Below are 15327 nucleotides of genomic sequence, written 5' to 3' on the forward strand. Positions count from 1 at the left end.
GGCAAAGTAAAAACACACGTGAGCCCTCTGCTTCCCAGGGCAATCCTACTTTGCACATTCATACAGTCCTGGAAGACAGAAAATTGCCATACCCAATCAGATCAGTGTGCCATCACTCTCTGTATCTTCTTTCCAGCAAGGAGCAGATCTGTGTGTCAGAAAAATGCAACAGCAGCAGAGCCCTGCTAAGGATAGGGAGTACACACGAGTCCCATCACTGATGGCAGCTGCTGTTGCTGCTCAGTGATTAGAAAAAGCCTGAGGAAAGGGGAAGCATCACAGAATATCTCCCTAAGACTGAACCATTTTGAACTAATCAGCCCCTAGAAGATCTTTCTGATCATTCCCTGTTATCCTACACCTTACACCTTGAACAGTTTGTCCCCCTTTCAATTACCACTCAAAGGAAGTACATCTTGTCTGTTGGGTTACACAGCTCTCACAGATACTTATCACCTGTTGACCACCAAGACTGAGTGACTTTAAACTACTGCAAAGGATCGAAGCCTTTGGGATCACCGTGGCAGGGAGGTCCACCGCTAGTTTGTTTACTGCATAAGGGAGGGGGGAGCTGGCATAGTCACCCACTTTTATGAGCCACCTTATACTCAGTGTACATAACTGGGGAGGTGTGGACACAGGTGGCAATGATCTCCTGTTTTAACCTGTCATTGGACACTGTTGTGTCCAGGTCAGTATTGAAATCTTTCAAAAGTTCATCAACAAAGTCAGCACCCCTAGACCTGTGTATCTCCAGTAGGAATCTGTCTAATGTTTCTTGAACTGCTGTGTCATCCCACTTACAAATCAATTGCATGGTGAGCCCTTTAGTAAGAGAGAAGTATATCGTCCAGGACAAGAACTTTTTTTTTTTTTTTCCCTTTTTTTTTTTTTTGTTTGTTCTGCCTTAAGGCGAATTCATGCTTGTGAAAGGTGCTAGATAGGTGGCAGTGAAAAAATTCTTTAAATTATTCATAAAGAAGGTATTGTTCTGGCAGCTGTGCTAGCAGTCAGCATGTAATTGTCCACCCTGAGATTCATGCCTACAAAATTCAAAGCCCCCTTTGCTCCCACCTATTTTGGGAGAGCTTAAGGTGCTAATAATCCCCCACTGTAAACTGAGGAACGCAACTGGAGCCCTGAGACTTCCCCTTCAACACACCGACCATGTAACGTGCATGGGGTGAAAAGGGGGAGGCTGTCTGAGCATGACAACAAGTACAGGCATGGGGAAGCACAGCATGTAAAGACAGCCCCATTAGGAGCAGTGTTGTTTTAGGGGGGAAACGTCATGCTTGTGGTAGCCCCAGATGTCCCTATTAATATCTTTGGCTTGCTTGCACCAGCAACAATCTTGCTTTCACTCAGTAGTTTCCATGAAGACCAATACAGATGGAGAAGACCTGTAGCCCATGCTGAGCGCACACACTGACATGCTGTTTGGTAAAAGCCCTTGGCAACGCGGGCATCTGGTGTGTTGGTGGCAGCAAGTGATGTGGAAAAGAGAGGTTTAAGTTGGCCGCTTTCCCCCTAGGAACAAGGCAGAATTTACCAGCTGGTTGAGCACAGACTGGCAGCCTCTCCTGCAAGGGCAACTTTCAACTAGCCCATTAATAGCCACCAGCGCAAAGGACCAACACCGACCGATCCAAACCAGAGCTTCTCAAAGGAGAAAGCTCAGCCTTAACCAGCCCTTGGTACCCTCAGGTCCCAATCATTTACAAACCTAATGCATATTTGCCATTAGTGCTCTTTTAACCCCTTCACTGCCATGGTGTGAGGCAACCACAGCTGGGTTTTCACCATGATCTGCTTTCCTCCTTAAACTCTCTAAACGCCGCTCATTTCCAAGACATCTCCATGCTTGGTACTTTCATTTCAAGTCAAGGGTTGCGAACTGGGTGGTACCAAAAAATCAGGCAGGTGCTGAACAAGCAGCAAAAGTGCTAACTCCCCCACTTGTTTCCCCCCAGCCTGCCTTGGCACCAGGTTCCCTCTCCAGTCCTTCAGCCCGTGTGTGTGCCTTTGCTGCTGGTGGGGACGCATCTGTGCCGGTGGCTTTTACTTTCGTCCACTAGGGACCACACTGTGATCAGCAACACTGAGCTGACAGCATCGTTAACAAGCTTTGATCCTGCTTGACCTGGGCTTGTTATTAACTGACAACCAAGAAGAAAAAGGCTCCAAGATTTCAGCAGAGCACTAATATCTCTGACCCGGGATCTGGAGTTGTGCAGGGTTTTACTGAAAACAGCAGTCGGCAATAGCATCCTCTCACCACCCCTCCTCCCCACATCGCAGGCACTGTGAATGCTGTGCATCACTTGCGTTTCTTTGGCTCATCATTATCCCAGGTGCTGTTAACTTGCAAATTTAGATTGCAAACCCCTGCTATCTGCAAACTGCATTTTGCCTTTTGGGAAGTGTAGCGTACATCTGTGACTCTGTATATACAAACCACTGTACAGTCCATCCATCCCCGTCATTTGCTCTGCACCACATCTGCCTTCTAGAGTTTTATGAACTTTCAGCTTCCAATCGCTACTTCCACTACTCCTGCGACAGCCTCAGCTTGCGGTGGGGGCAGATGCTGTCGCGTTGATCTTGCTGTTTGCATCAGTCGTGAGAGCTACGGCACCTTCCATTCCCATTCCGGGAGTGATTTTCTCCTTAGTTTCAAAACAATGTGTGAAACCCTGCTCTGCAGAAACAGTAGCCTCAGTAAGTTTAAGGGTGACTGAAGCTATTTCCTCTCCCGGGGAGGTTTAAAGGCTGTGGAGGGATGAATGGGGTTAGACCTATCGCTGCATTCCTAGCAGCCATCCTATTACAGCACTGAATAAAAGCAGGAATGGCACGTCTAGCCTAGGTTAATAAACCCTACCGTGTGCATGCTTTAAAAGCACTACGAAACAGCCTTAAGTCAGCTTGAGAGAACTAATTTCAAGCATGGCTGTCTAGTGTGCCTGTCATTCCTATTGTCCTTCTAAACTATTTCAGACATTTTGAGCAGGGAGTACTAAGCTATGAGTTAGCAGGGGTTGTGACATTAATGGTCCAAAAAGGTTTAAGCACCGGGAGGGAACGATGACAGCGCTTAACAACTGGTGGCAGTTTGGAGGATTCTGCTGGATCTCTGTTTATTAATAATTAGGCTTCGCCTCGGAGGAAGATGTGACAACTATCAGAGGTAGGATTTGCATGGGAAACAAAGGGAGCTGTTGCTGTTCGGTGCCCGTTGTTTGTGCTTTGCTCCCCGGCTTTCTGCGCGCAGCCCGGTGCAGTCGGCGAGGCGGCAGTGGGGAGGGGGTGCCAGGACGTGGGGGGAGAGCCAAGGGTGGAAATACTGCCCATAGTCCTGCGTTTTATGGCAGAAATGCCTCGAGGAGAAACCGGCTCAAATCTCACTGCCTGCTGAGTGTGCATTCCACGTTGCTCTTCCCACAGAGTAAAATACATAGAGGTCATGCAGAAAAGACTTTACTCCTTTCCTACTGAGCCAGCTGGGCTGTTGGTGAGATGGGAGAGGGGTAGCTGCCCTAAAATAAAAGGAGAAGAGGAAAGCTATGGAGCCTGTAAGATATGGGAGATACGCTATTAACGTGTAAATGTGTCTGGAGTGCCACCGATGTAATTTGAAAAGGGGAAAAAGGAGCCAGGGAGGGGGGCGGGAGGGATTTTCCAGGTGAGGAACTCCTTAGGTTATAACCTATTGCAAAAAAACAGGCATGATGTGTCCATCCATTTTGCATAATCAAAGCTTCCTCTGCACTGTTGGCATTGTTTTGCTGGATGAGAATTGTAGTATCAGACAGAAATAGGTACGATTTCCCCCTGTGCCACAGCCAACCCCCTCCACCAACCCTCCCTCCCTCCGAGAAACAACATTGTGGGAAAGGATGTAAACGATGTTTAGTTGGATGCTGAAAGGGCTGGGAGCAAGGGCTGAGAGGGAAATGAATGCTTAGTAGTACAACAGGAAAGCTTCCCCTTGAAAAAGCTTTCTTCCCAGCCAGAAGTCCAAGAAGAGATATGCAAAGTTAGAAGCCACATGTACTTTTTTTATGATGTGCCTGTTTAGCATTACTAGACAAGAAAATGTCTGAACATCAAAGAGTTGGGGCTGCATGGCAAAACAGGGCAGCAAGGTCTGCATGGGGTCCTGGTCAGTGCTGGGTTGCCAGTTTGCCTTTCTGTCATTGCATACTACCCTCACCAAGTAGCAGGAACTTAATGAATGAAAATCTTATGTCCGTGTACATGCAGAATCCTTATCATTTGGTGTGTTAGATCCGAGTGTGACGTTCCCTGTGTGGATGAATTGTTTTGACTTGTGCATTAAAGTTTAATTTCCAGACAACAGAGGGACTTCAGGCTAAGTGGTATTTAGTAACAATAAAATGTTCTGCTTGCGGAAATGCTTCTCACAGGAGCTAGTAAAAATGCACTTAAAGAAGCTGAAAGTCATATCTTGCAGTATGAGGTACGGTATCACTTGCTGTTTTAAATTTTAAAATTAAAGTTATGATGCCATTTTAAACCTACTTTAATGTGGGTGTTATTAAGCATACTTTACAATACTGTTGTCAAAAGCTCACAACTTGGAAAATTGTTAGACTGATTGTTTTCATTAAATCTTCATTAGAAAAAGAATCGCTATTGTGCAGGGACTTAGCAAGTAGCTTAAATTTACTCATCCTAACTAATGTTCCCTTTAAGGAGAATTTCAGTGTATTATACTGTGTTGTAAACAGGTCATGATATAATTAATTTAATAACAAAACACCAACGACAATTTAACAACAGAAGTGCTAAATGCATTCGGTCAAAGCAAATACAGGTTGTGCCAGAGAAGCAATATTGGAACAGGAATGGTTACAATTCCTTTTAAGAAACATAAATATCTTATCCAAGCAAGAACTTTTCAGTCAACTGCATTACTTTGCCTTGCAAACTGGGGAAAAAAATAATTTTGACCTGTGGGATACACACTCCTCAGTACATAATGGTAACAGTGCAAACTTTCTTCCAAAGCAAATGTTTCTACTGGCTTGCAGTATGGATCAAAAAAGATACTATGCAGAGATATTAAACCTGTGTCAGAAATGCATGTGGAAATCAAGTACCTGTTTTTTCTTGTTCGTCTCACTTTTGCCCAGAGGCTTGGGCAATTTTACTTTGGTTTATTTCAGTGCCTTTCTGAGGCAAGAGGCTGAAGGTGGGAAGCCCGAGGAGGTGGGAGGCTGTGTTCAACCTGCACCTGCACCCAGGCTGAAGTTCTCCGGGGACTTGGGCAAGTCCCCCAGCCTCTTTGCAGAGGGCAGGGTAATTGCCCTGCCTTGCGAATAAAGGGGAGGATGGTGTACTAATGATGCAATGGAAACACAGATGGTGGTGCTCAGGGAACGAGGCTGAACGTAGAGCTCCAGATAAGACAAAATCTTGCTTTGCGTTTTGCATCAGGAGCACGTTAATAGTTCAGGTATTTTCAACGGTAAAATAAGACATAATGCAAATCCCATGATCCAAAACTAAATCTGCTTTCAAAACTATTCAAGATAAATTTGCCACTTACAAAAACTTCTGCCAGCAGCAAATATCCATTCATCTGAGAGCCTGACAGAAGTGACTCCAAATCTCTCAGCACTCTTTGCTCCATCAATGTACACCAGATAACGAAGCAAACTGCATCAAATTGATTCACTGTGCAGAGAAACAATTCCACTGTTTTCTTCAGACACTCAATGAGTACTTTTTGCCATGAATATCACCTCCTTTCAGCTTACCAATTGTCTGCGGAACTCATGCAATTTTCTAATTTATTTATTTGGTATTATTTGGAAATATTTTCAGTGAATAACTCTTGGCTTACATATCTTTTCGGAATAGCAAATGTTTGCAAATTCATACTGGGTTGCTTAGTTCAGTCATGTGGTGTTCCTTGATTAGATGATTTGTGTAGCTAACTCACAGAAAGCGAATTGCAAATTTCATAACCAAGTACACTGTTTCATATTGGATTTCCATCACTATCTGAGCAGTCAGGTTTAAAATTCATGTCTTGCAAGTAGTCATACGAGCAACACATAAGCACTGAAGTGCTCCCACCAGACAGATGTGAGAGCCGGGTTAAACAGCTTTCAGTTTCATATGAATATTCATGAAAAGTATTTGAATTCTTACAGCTCTGTTAAAATGAATAGTCAGCATCATCCATCTTGCACTGCATGGGCTGTTATCCCACAGTGCTTTCCATGCTCCCATATTCTCCCTAACTCTCCTGTATAAGTCCACAATCCCTGTGGAAATTGTTTGCGTGGCCAAAATAGAAGGAAAACACACCATTACAGAAATTTCTGAATTTTCCACATTGTAGCCTCTCCTGTTGTGCCTGTCTTGCACATTGCATGACATAAAGACAGCCAACAGGGAGGACAGCAAGAGAGCATCAACTGTGAGGCAGTGAGTGCGGGAGAGGAAACACTGAAGGAAGGGAAAAATGAGAGTGACCGCTGGCAGAGGGGGAGGCCAGCCACACACAGGCTATGTGTGTAGGAGGTGGACGTTGGCACAGCATGAACATATAAATACACCAGTGCGATGTTAACAATAAGTCTAGTGAATCTGGGTCTTTAACCACAAGGTTGATGGTCTCACCAGACCCAGTCCCTAGCAAGCCCTGGAGCAGTCGCTCCCCACCCTTCCCCGTGCGGGTGCACACCATGGGTGCAGTCAAGCAAGGGGGTGACATGGTTTTGCTTTGGTCATACAGCGGTCTGATGACATGCCATGGAGATATGGAAGAGTTGTAAAAATAACAGATCACAAGAAAACTAACTAATATCTGGTGCATGGTTTAAAAACAGTGAAAATCAGTTGGGCAAAGAATTTTCTCTCAGAGACAAAAAGAAAATTCAGCTGTCAAAACACCAAGCTCTTTTGACTCAGACACAAATGAGGAGAAAAAGGTTGTAGAACATGAATATATTTGCCTTCAGAATTACTTTTGCACTGTGTTTATGTCATATAGGGGGAAACCTCACGTCTCCTACCAAGCGAGCTGCATTATCCAACTATTTCCTACTTTATGTAGAATAAGTCAGGCGTGCACTGAATCAAGAGGGTTGCTGTAACTACACAGAGCCAACCAGCAGTGTTCTGCCCCCATTAAATGGCCTTTTTTACCTTTCCAATGATTTTAAAGCCCAATGATCCTAGGTATCCTTATTTATTCCAAAAAAAGAGAAGTGCCTAAATTGCACGCAGCAAGCGCTGCGCATGAGTCACACAGCGGGAGTCACTATGGGCAACATACATGCGTTCATATTCTGTCAGTGTACGTGTAATGCCAGATTAATACTGCTTGGGGAGAACAAGAGAACAAAAAGAATTAGAGGAACTAAAATCAAAGCAAATGCAAAGGATCTTTGCTAGGACAAAAATTGACTCAATGTAGTCTGGAATGAAATCCCAACTTAAAACTCCCCCTGGATAACACTAAAACTCCTATTAGGTCTTCAAATACTTTTTCTTTCTTAATATAAAGCTATCTTATTACCATAATTAACCCCCATCTTTGCTTATGCCAAGTAGGATGATTTTGTATGGACCACTTTTAAAGAAATAGTTAAATTTTAAAGGGAAAACACAGAAAAAGTCAATTCCCAGCTCCCTCTTCCCGCACTGCTGATTGCCCCTCTGGTCCATCCTTCGGTGTCTCTGACACCTGGCTGAGAGCAGGGAGATCCCACTGATAAGCCTTGCAGGGACACACAGCAACATCTTCTTCTAAGATCCTTGGAAAGGTCAGGGGTACAAGTCACAAGTCCCACTGTTTATTTATCATCTACTTCTATAAACCCAAGGAAGGAGTGACCTGGCAGCTCTGAGGTCCCCAGCAGTCTTTCAAAACTGCTCCAAGTAAATGCACAAGCTTTTCAGGTAACCCTCTGCATCACATAACTAGACAAGATGTCATCAAAGCCTGCACCAGCCTGTCTTGACTGCTGAACCTTTGGCACTGATCTGCACCATAAACCTCCATCACAGGGAACTGGTAGATCCAAAAGCAGTGGGGAACACGTCCTTCAGGGGAAAGGAGAAAAGTCTCAAAGTAGCTGTAGGTGGTAAGTGTCTCCAAAACACTGAAAGGGGGTTATAGCTAGATTCCCAGACTGCAAGAATGATGGGCATAAGTAGTCAGGACCTGTGCCTCAGCTGTTCCCACGTACCCAGCAATTTTGTCTGAATTCAGTGTTCCTCCTGCTCTGCATGCCACTGCATTGTCCTAAAACAACCACTACCAGAAGGGTTTTGAAGACAAGAGTAGACAAAAGAGTATTTGTCCCACTTCCCCACTTCCCTTTCAGATCAGAGATCTGGATCAGAGAGGGGCTGAAGTTTCTGCTTAAGCCCAAAGTGGTTCATCTGCCCAAGGTCACCATCCCACCAGGACCCTTCTGGACAGCACTGTCCTTATGCACCTGCTGAGGCATGGTACAAAAGAAGAGACAAGATAACATTGCCTGCCTTGAAGAAGCATTGCAAGAAGCGTTCAATGTACTTGGCTGTATTTTACTTGCAGGCAAGCTATTTCCCACCTCAGCAGAGTGGTACTCCTTACTGACAACCATTAGTTATTTGCAAATTTAGATAGGCCTGATAAACGTCAGGCTCCTGAGTGAATAAATAATGTTTCAGAGCAATAACTTGAAATAAGTCAAACTAAGAATGGCGAGAAGATCAGGAGTATGGTCCCTTTGGGACTCCCTACCACTTCTAATTAATATCTAGTACTTAAAGTATCACAGCCCATGGTTAAATCAAAGTCAGAGGAAATAAAGGAATATTAAATCCTTCTGGAGACTGATGTCCCTCTCCATCCACAGGAGCAAGTGTCCTGCTCAGTTTTTAAGCTTGTATGTTGAATTCCAGAGCTGCTATTGTGGTGCTAGGGAAAGAACTGATTCAACTGTGAAGAACAGTCCTTGCAAAGCAGGTGTAAGGAGGACTGTTGTGATTTGGCAAAGTTTACTGGTCCAGGAAGTAAGAGTTTTAGAAAGAAAGCCTGAGTAGGAAACACTAATTTAAACAGGACATCACTCAATTCCTTCAACAAAGCATATATACTTCAAGGTACAGGGAGCAATAATCCAAGCAGGGAACAAAGGAAGTTCATTTCTAATGATAGCATTTTATTAACTGGATGATCTGCAAATGAAAAGTCCCCTGACTTTTGAAAGCCCATGTTTATGATGCATCGGGGTACAGCATAAACTTCTGACAAATTCTCCCTCTTCATTTGCTTCCATATAACACTTTGACCTTGCTGCCACTCTCCTTTTTGAAAGCTCTGCTGTTCTCCTAATTATTAATTGCATAAACCGCGTATTCCCCCTTCTTGCAAAAAGCAGAACATACTGTCTGGTTGTGAAATATCCCAAGTAGTCCACAGCAAAATCTTTTTTGGTAGAGTTTAATTAAGATGATCCAGTAATTTGTGTGCAGCTGTGTGGAAGGGTTTTGTCACAGGTAAACAAGCTTTGGAAAAAAAATTACTTTTATCTCCTCTTGCTTTCTGTTTTAGTCGTATTTCAAGTGGATTAGTATAATCTTTCCTCAGCCAAACTCCACGCCAGTCTATTCCATCATTGTTCTAATTTTTCAAAAAGAAAATGACTGAAAGCAATTAATTAAAAATCTCTTCAGAGATGCATGTGTGGATGCATTTATTCACTAAGAGCTCACAAAATAACTCTGCATTTAAAAAAAAAAATTATCCGGTGCATTAAGCGTGAACAGGATGTCTTTGTTAGGTGCGCCCGCTTTTAGACACTTCCCTGCATGAATATGCTTGTTGTGTAGAGATATCTGCAGTTAGCTCAGCTCAGCCAAAGAGGATCCCCTTTTCAACTAGGTTTGAGTTTCTAGGCAGGTTTCTGGTTTCTTTTTTTCCCCCGTGTGATAAAGTTGTTGATTGATTTCAAGTGAGGAGTCTTCCCCTGCTGGGACGTGGACTGTCAAAAGCTATCACAGAACTTGCAAAGTTCTGTCATAACACTGGAAGCCCTAACTCTGCTCCAGAATCAGCAGAATTCAGGGAAAATTCCCAGCAATTGACAACAGAAGTTTTCTTAGCAAAGATATTCTGCCAGCCTGAGACATTACTTTCTGTACACACAGGCACCCACATGGGGACAGGGCTAACACAAACAGTAAACTATTGACATGAAATTATCAGCAAAAAGAAAACACAAGTGTCTTCACACTAAAACCTTGGATGAGGCTATTCATAAACTCTTAAGGTCAATGAAAAAGCCAAATTCTGGTTTTGGAAAGTTCATCTGCTTTCTTATGAACCAATAAAACCTCTAAAGTTCCTTGAATTCAGGGTGAGGGAGAAGGAAGCCAGGACTCTTGATCTCAAAGCCGTGCCCTTCCTTAATAAAACTCCAGCACATCTGTGCCATGAATGCAAATCAGTGCTGGCATCCAGCACAAGGTGCCAAGGTTCTCCTGGCAGAGCTGGAAGATGTTTCCTCCACAGAAGAAGGGACACCTGCTCTGTGGTGAGTGTTCACTCATCTACAGAGTCAACAAAGCAGCCCTGCTAGTCTGCAAGTACGCTTCCCAGGCAATTTAATTATACCCAGGGAGGTTCCTAGAAGATTTCACATACTGCATCTCTTCTTTGACCAGAAACTCTTGGACAAAGGAATTTCTCTGGCCCTTTTTGTTTCCAAGTCCACTTATACCCTTCTTCAGCCTCCATTAAAACACAGGGTTTGTCTAGGCTTTCCACTCCCTATTCTCTGGCCTCTGTTTGAAAAGCCTCACACATCACAGCCTGCTGGTCATGAGCCAGGTATCCAGATGGTACTTATGTACCGCATTGATAGGTGCCTTAGAAATAGGAGGAACATAGGGGAAAAATATCGCTGGAAGACTTCGGATGCTCTTTTTGATAAATGGCACATATAGGTTTAATTAGCCAGTTCCCTCCTTTGAAGAAGCTGGGGAGGCAACAACAGTTGCAGCCCTACAGAGCAGACACGTGAGGACACGTCTCTTGCTGCCAGGCTTTAGCTTTCCACTGAAAACAGTGTCAGGCAGATGGTTCGTCTATCCATCCCTCTTCTTTTAAGGACACCAGGTTTTTGTTTGGGTTTGGAAGTTCCTCTCAGTGCCCGTCACTGTGCTGCCTCAGCGCCACTACACTGCATCAACTACTTCTGCACAGACAACTGGTTTCTGGAATAAGGAAGAAACACTGCCCACCTTAATTGTGTGAGCATCCCTCCAGCAATAATCAAGCTAATTGCCTCAGTAAGGCCAGCAGGATCTGGCAATAAATCAACCACCAAAATGTTGTAAGCGTGAGCTCCTTTACAGCTCCAAGGCCCACTTGTTAAACATTATTTACATCTCAGAAACATTTTTTCTTTTCTCTCTCATATTTGCCAAGGAAAAAGGTAGAAAGGATGAGGTTTCAGGAGCACCCGAGTGAGCAGGGGGCTGAGCCCCCCCGGATGCAATGGCAGGGAAGATGGGTCTCCTGGAGAAGCCTGCCTGTGGGAGCTCCAACTGCACCGTGCCTGGGGATCCCGCCAGCCTGCACGTGTCCTCCTGGGGACAGCACAAAACCACAGAGGAATCTGCCGAGGGAACCACTGCCCGAACCATATGCAGCTGCGTGTTTGACTTAGCCCTTAAAGCATGAGTTAACATATCCTTTAAAATATTTAGCTTGCTCAATAGAATTGATACATGCTATCTTTACCTACAGATATTTCTAGACTTTTTTTTTTTAAAATCCTATAAGCAATTGGCATGTATTGTGTGGCAAATAATTTAGCATGATACAGAAATTCCAGCAGCTTCATTTTAGCTGTTAGCTCTGGAGGGGGCAGGGAGTTTAAACGCTCAGAGCTAGCTAGACACCCCCCAAACCAAGGTACCTGCACAAGGCGCTGATAGGAAAGGCTTGAAACCCCACCATACGCCAAAGGCTGCGTGGCACACAACCAGCTCTCAAGGGCGAGACCTTCAATGGGTATTTCAGGGAACTGCATCTTTTTAAATCACGTTTTTGGCCATTTTGGCTGTTCCTGCAGCCCCAGGCTGTGCTGTGGCTGGCTGTGCCTGCCCCACAAGCAGGGGCGAGCTGTTCCTGCTTGCCACATCCCTTGGAGCAACAGGGTCCGTGACCCACAGCGGGAGCAACAGCTGCCACTCAGATGCACAAGTGTGAGCCACCAGGGCCACAAACTAGAAACCCAGTGTCCTTAAGGAGTTTAGGGACCACGAGGGCTGGGGAGGAGGTAAGGTGGTCAAGGGACCACGTTTTGTGCCTACAACCTGCCTTGGTCCTGTCTCTTCTCAGAGCTAAAGCTTTCTTCTAAGCAGTCCCAGTTCGTTGCCTCCCTTGTACAAAAATCTCTACACGTCTCTAATCATTTTCACTGTCAATCTCTTTACTCTTTTTATACCCATTAAAGGCTTTATGAAATAGGATGACCAGAAATGAAAAAAGATCCTGAGGATAAAGCAGGCAATTGATTTATGTTAATGGCATTGTAATAATATTTTCAGTGTTTGATTTCTTTTTCATTCTGTACACAGCTAAAATACTGATTACTTTCCTATTCCTCTCTCATTTATTGAGCAGCCACTTACATTTGGCTCCACAAATTTCTTCTCAGGTCTGTCTCCAAAGCAGTTAAAACATAATTAATTTAAAATCCACCAGCACACAAGAAGTTGAGGTGATTCTTTCCAATCAATCTTACTAGAATTCATCAATGAATTTCACCAGCTGTCATGCTTCTCATACATTTGTCTTCGCAAAGCTCCTCTGACTTCACTAGCTTTGACACATCTAACAATCGTTAATAGTAAAATAACCCCAGCCCTGTAATTTCTATTGAACCACACCATAAGCCTTAGAAGCCCCCTAGATGTGCACAAATAAATATTATGTGACAGCATCCTTAATGACTTTTGCATTTCTTTACACCGATAACTTCCATCCCTCGTGTGCATGTCAAATATAAAAAAAAAAAAAGCTGACTGCGTCAAGATGTGTTAGGAGTTTATAAAGGCAATTAGAGAATAAATGTTATTGTTTAGTTTTGCCTTCATAATATATATTGCCTTGAAAACTACATTAGGTGTCAAATCGCCTTACCCTAAAGGGATTAGAATATGAAAAGTATCCCCAGTGACAGAAAGGGGAAAAGCTCTGACTATTTTTATGACGGAGTTCAATAACCCAACAGAAGGGATTATACAGTGCGGTGCCACGAGAGCCACGAGACTGAGCATAAAGACCTTTTTTTAGTCCTGCTTGTCAACTAAAGATGAACAAACTGTTTTGGACAAAACCCAGCCTGATTCTTGTCTCAAAGTTGATAAAAAATCAAATACAAGTATTTCATGAGAGGTATGACAAAGCCAGTTGCTTTTCTTCTGTTCATTACAAGGTGGCTGCGCACTGCCTTGTTTTGGCTGGTGGAAGACAGAAACACAATACCACAAATCTGGGATCTGCTCAAAGCTGAAAACACCAACAAGAGCAACACTTTATCTTCAAAGAGTTGCCAAAATTAAGGGCTAGATTTTCAAAGCAGCTTGGCATCAAGAGTGCCTTCAGACTTCCCTGGAAAATGGAGAACTGAGAACAGGGGCATTGGTCTTTCATCTTCAGCCTGCCCCTATAAACCAACCATCAGTCCTCCCACCTTTCCTGGAGCTTAGAAAACAGGCGTGATGTGGGCAAGGGATTTTGAGGTTGCACATGGTCACACAAACCTGTTTTGTAACAGTGTCACCTATTATTGAAAGTCCCTATTCTTGTGATGAAACACGTTGTCAGCTGCTTCAAAAGCAGAGGCACAGGAGCGAGTCCCCGACACGAGATCTGAATGCACATCTACGTATTTGGTTTGTGAGACTGCACAGCTAGCGTACAGCAACATTTGTGTACCTTCATTCATGATACATAACACTAAGTAGTCACCAAACTAATAAGCATAATTTTATCTCATTGGCATATTTATTATTGATGTGTGTGACATGGTAGCCAATTAAAGCCTCAGGCTGTGCCAGGTGGAAGACAAACATGGTCATAAAGACCGATTAAATGCATTTAGACGTTGCACATGAATGCAACACTTGCAAAAAGCACTGGAACTGCCCAAGCTGTAGGAGGAGAGGCAGCACCCTATTTCTACCACCCCTGTGAATGCACTAGTGGGCTTTGGAGAGGTACATTGGAGATGTTCTGAGGAGCATCCCGCATGGAGGGGAACCTCCTAGGAAAATGAGCTTATCACACCCTGTCATGACCCGTGGCCAGTCCCCAGGCTGGATTTTGGTGGGACTGATGTCCTCACTGCAGCCAGAGCCCTCCCACAACCTCACCCAGGCACTTCTTACCCCATTCCTTGCCCTCCTGAGCAGGACTGCAAATCAACTGAAATCTGAAGGTCTGAGTATCTTTCATAGAAGAAGTGAAACCCTAAGCCTATGCAGGTTTGCTGTGTGAGTTTTGCACCTAGAGAACTATTTTTGCAACGTCTCAGAATTTGCTGGCCATTTCTGAGGTACCATTGGCATTATCCTGCTGGCCACTCTGTGCTCCTTAAACACAGAGATACCTACACTGTGCCGAACCAACGATGTGCAGCAAGCGAAACCATGCTGGCTCCAGATGCCATGCTGTATGCTGTTATGAAAGCAGTAACCCCTGGCCACCTTTGCTCCTGCAGGCTGTTGGCCATCCTGCAGAGTCAAGCGTGTTGCCTCAGCGCCAGGTGCAGCCCAAGAGCGTTCTGAGCCACCAGCCGGTGCTGCGCCGTGCACAGGGCAAGTTGCACAGACCCCAGCAACAGCTCACACGCACGTTCTCTCTCGCTGCTTCACTTCCCTGGAGGGTCCTATTCCTATTTCTTGTTTGGTGTGAGCAGCAGAGAGGGATGAAAGATTGGGACAGTGGAAGCTGCAAACAAATCGCCGTGTTGCAGGTACTGAATGATTATTTTGCAGCTATTTGAGGCTGGTTGGATGATAACTAATATCCTGGGGCAGAGAGAAGCAGAGATAGAGTGGGCTGGCCAGGGAAGCAAAAAGTGGAGGGGTAATCAGAGACCGTACTGTTTTCTAGCTCTTTCTCTCTGGCTATGTTTTTTCCTGGGTGGAGGGGTGTATTTACAGCATCGCAGCAACCAGACCATCAGCTCTTCTTTCAAAGAGCTCGTTACCTGCCATTAAATTGCACTGAATAATATAAATCCAGAAGAATGACATTTTCATTCATGAGGCTCCATA

General features: G+C 44.3%; 1 protein-coding gene across 3 annotated transcripts in view; it reads left to right on the top strand.

The window, feature by feature from the left end:
• The window catches only part of LOC130158106 (calcium-activated potassium channel subunit beta-2), a 152547-nt gene that overhangs the window by 46141 nt on the left and 91079 nt on the right, over window positions 1-15327 (top strand). The window contains exon 1 of one of the 3 annotated variants that reach the window (XM_056358506.1): window positions 2681-3190. The exons of the other annotated variants lie outside the window; for them this stretch is intronic. The gene's annotated coding sequence lies outside the window, so the exon portion shown is untranslated. Of the gene's footprint in view, window positions 1-2680; window positions 3191-15327 lie in introns of those variants that run through there. 3 annotated transcript variants of the gene reach the window in all.

Source organism: Falco biarmicus, chromosome 13 (genome assembly GCF_023638135.1).
Source record: "Falco biarmicus isolate bFalBia1 chromosome 13, bFalBia1.pri, whole genome shotgun sequence".
Classification (NCBI taxonomy): Eukaryota; Metazoa; Chordata; class Aves; order Falconiformes; family Falconidae; genus Falco; species Falco biarmicus.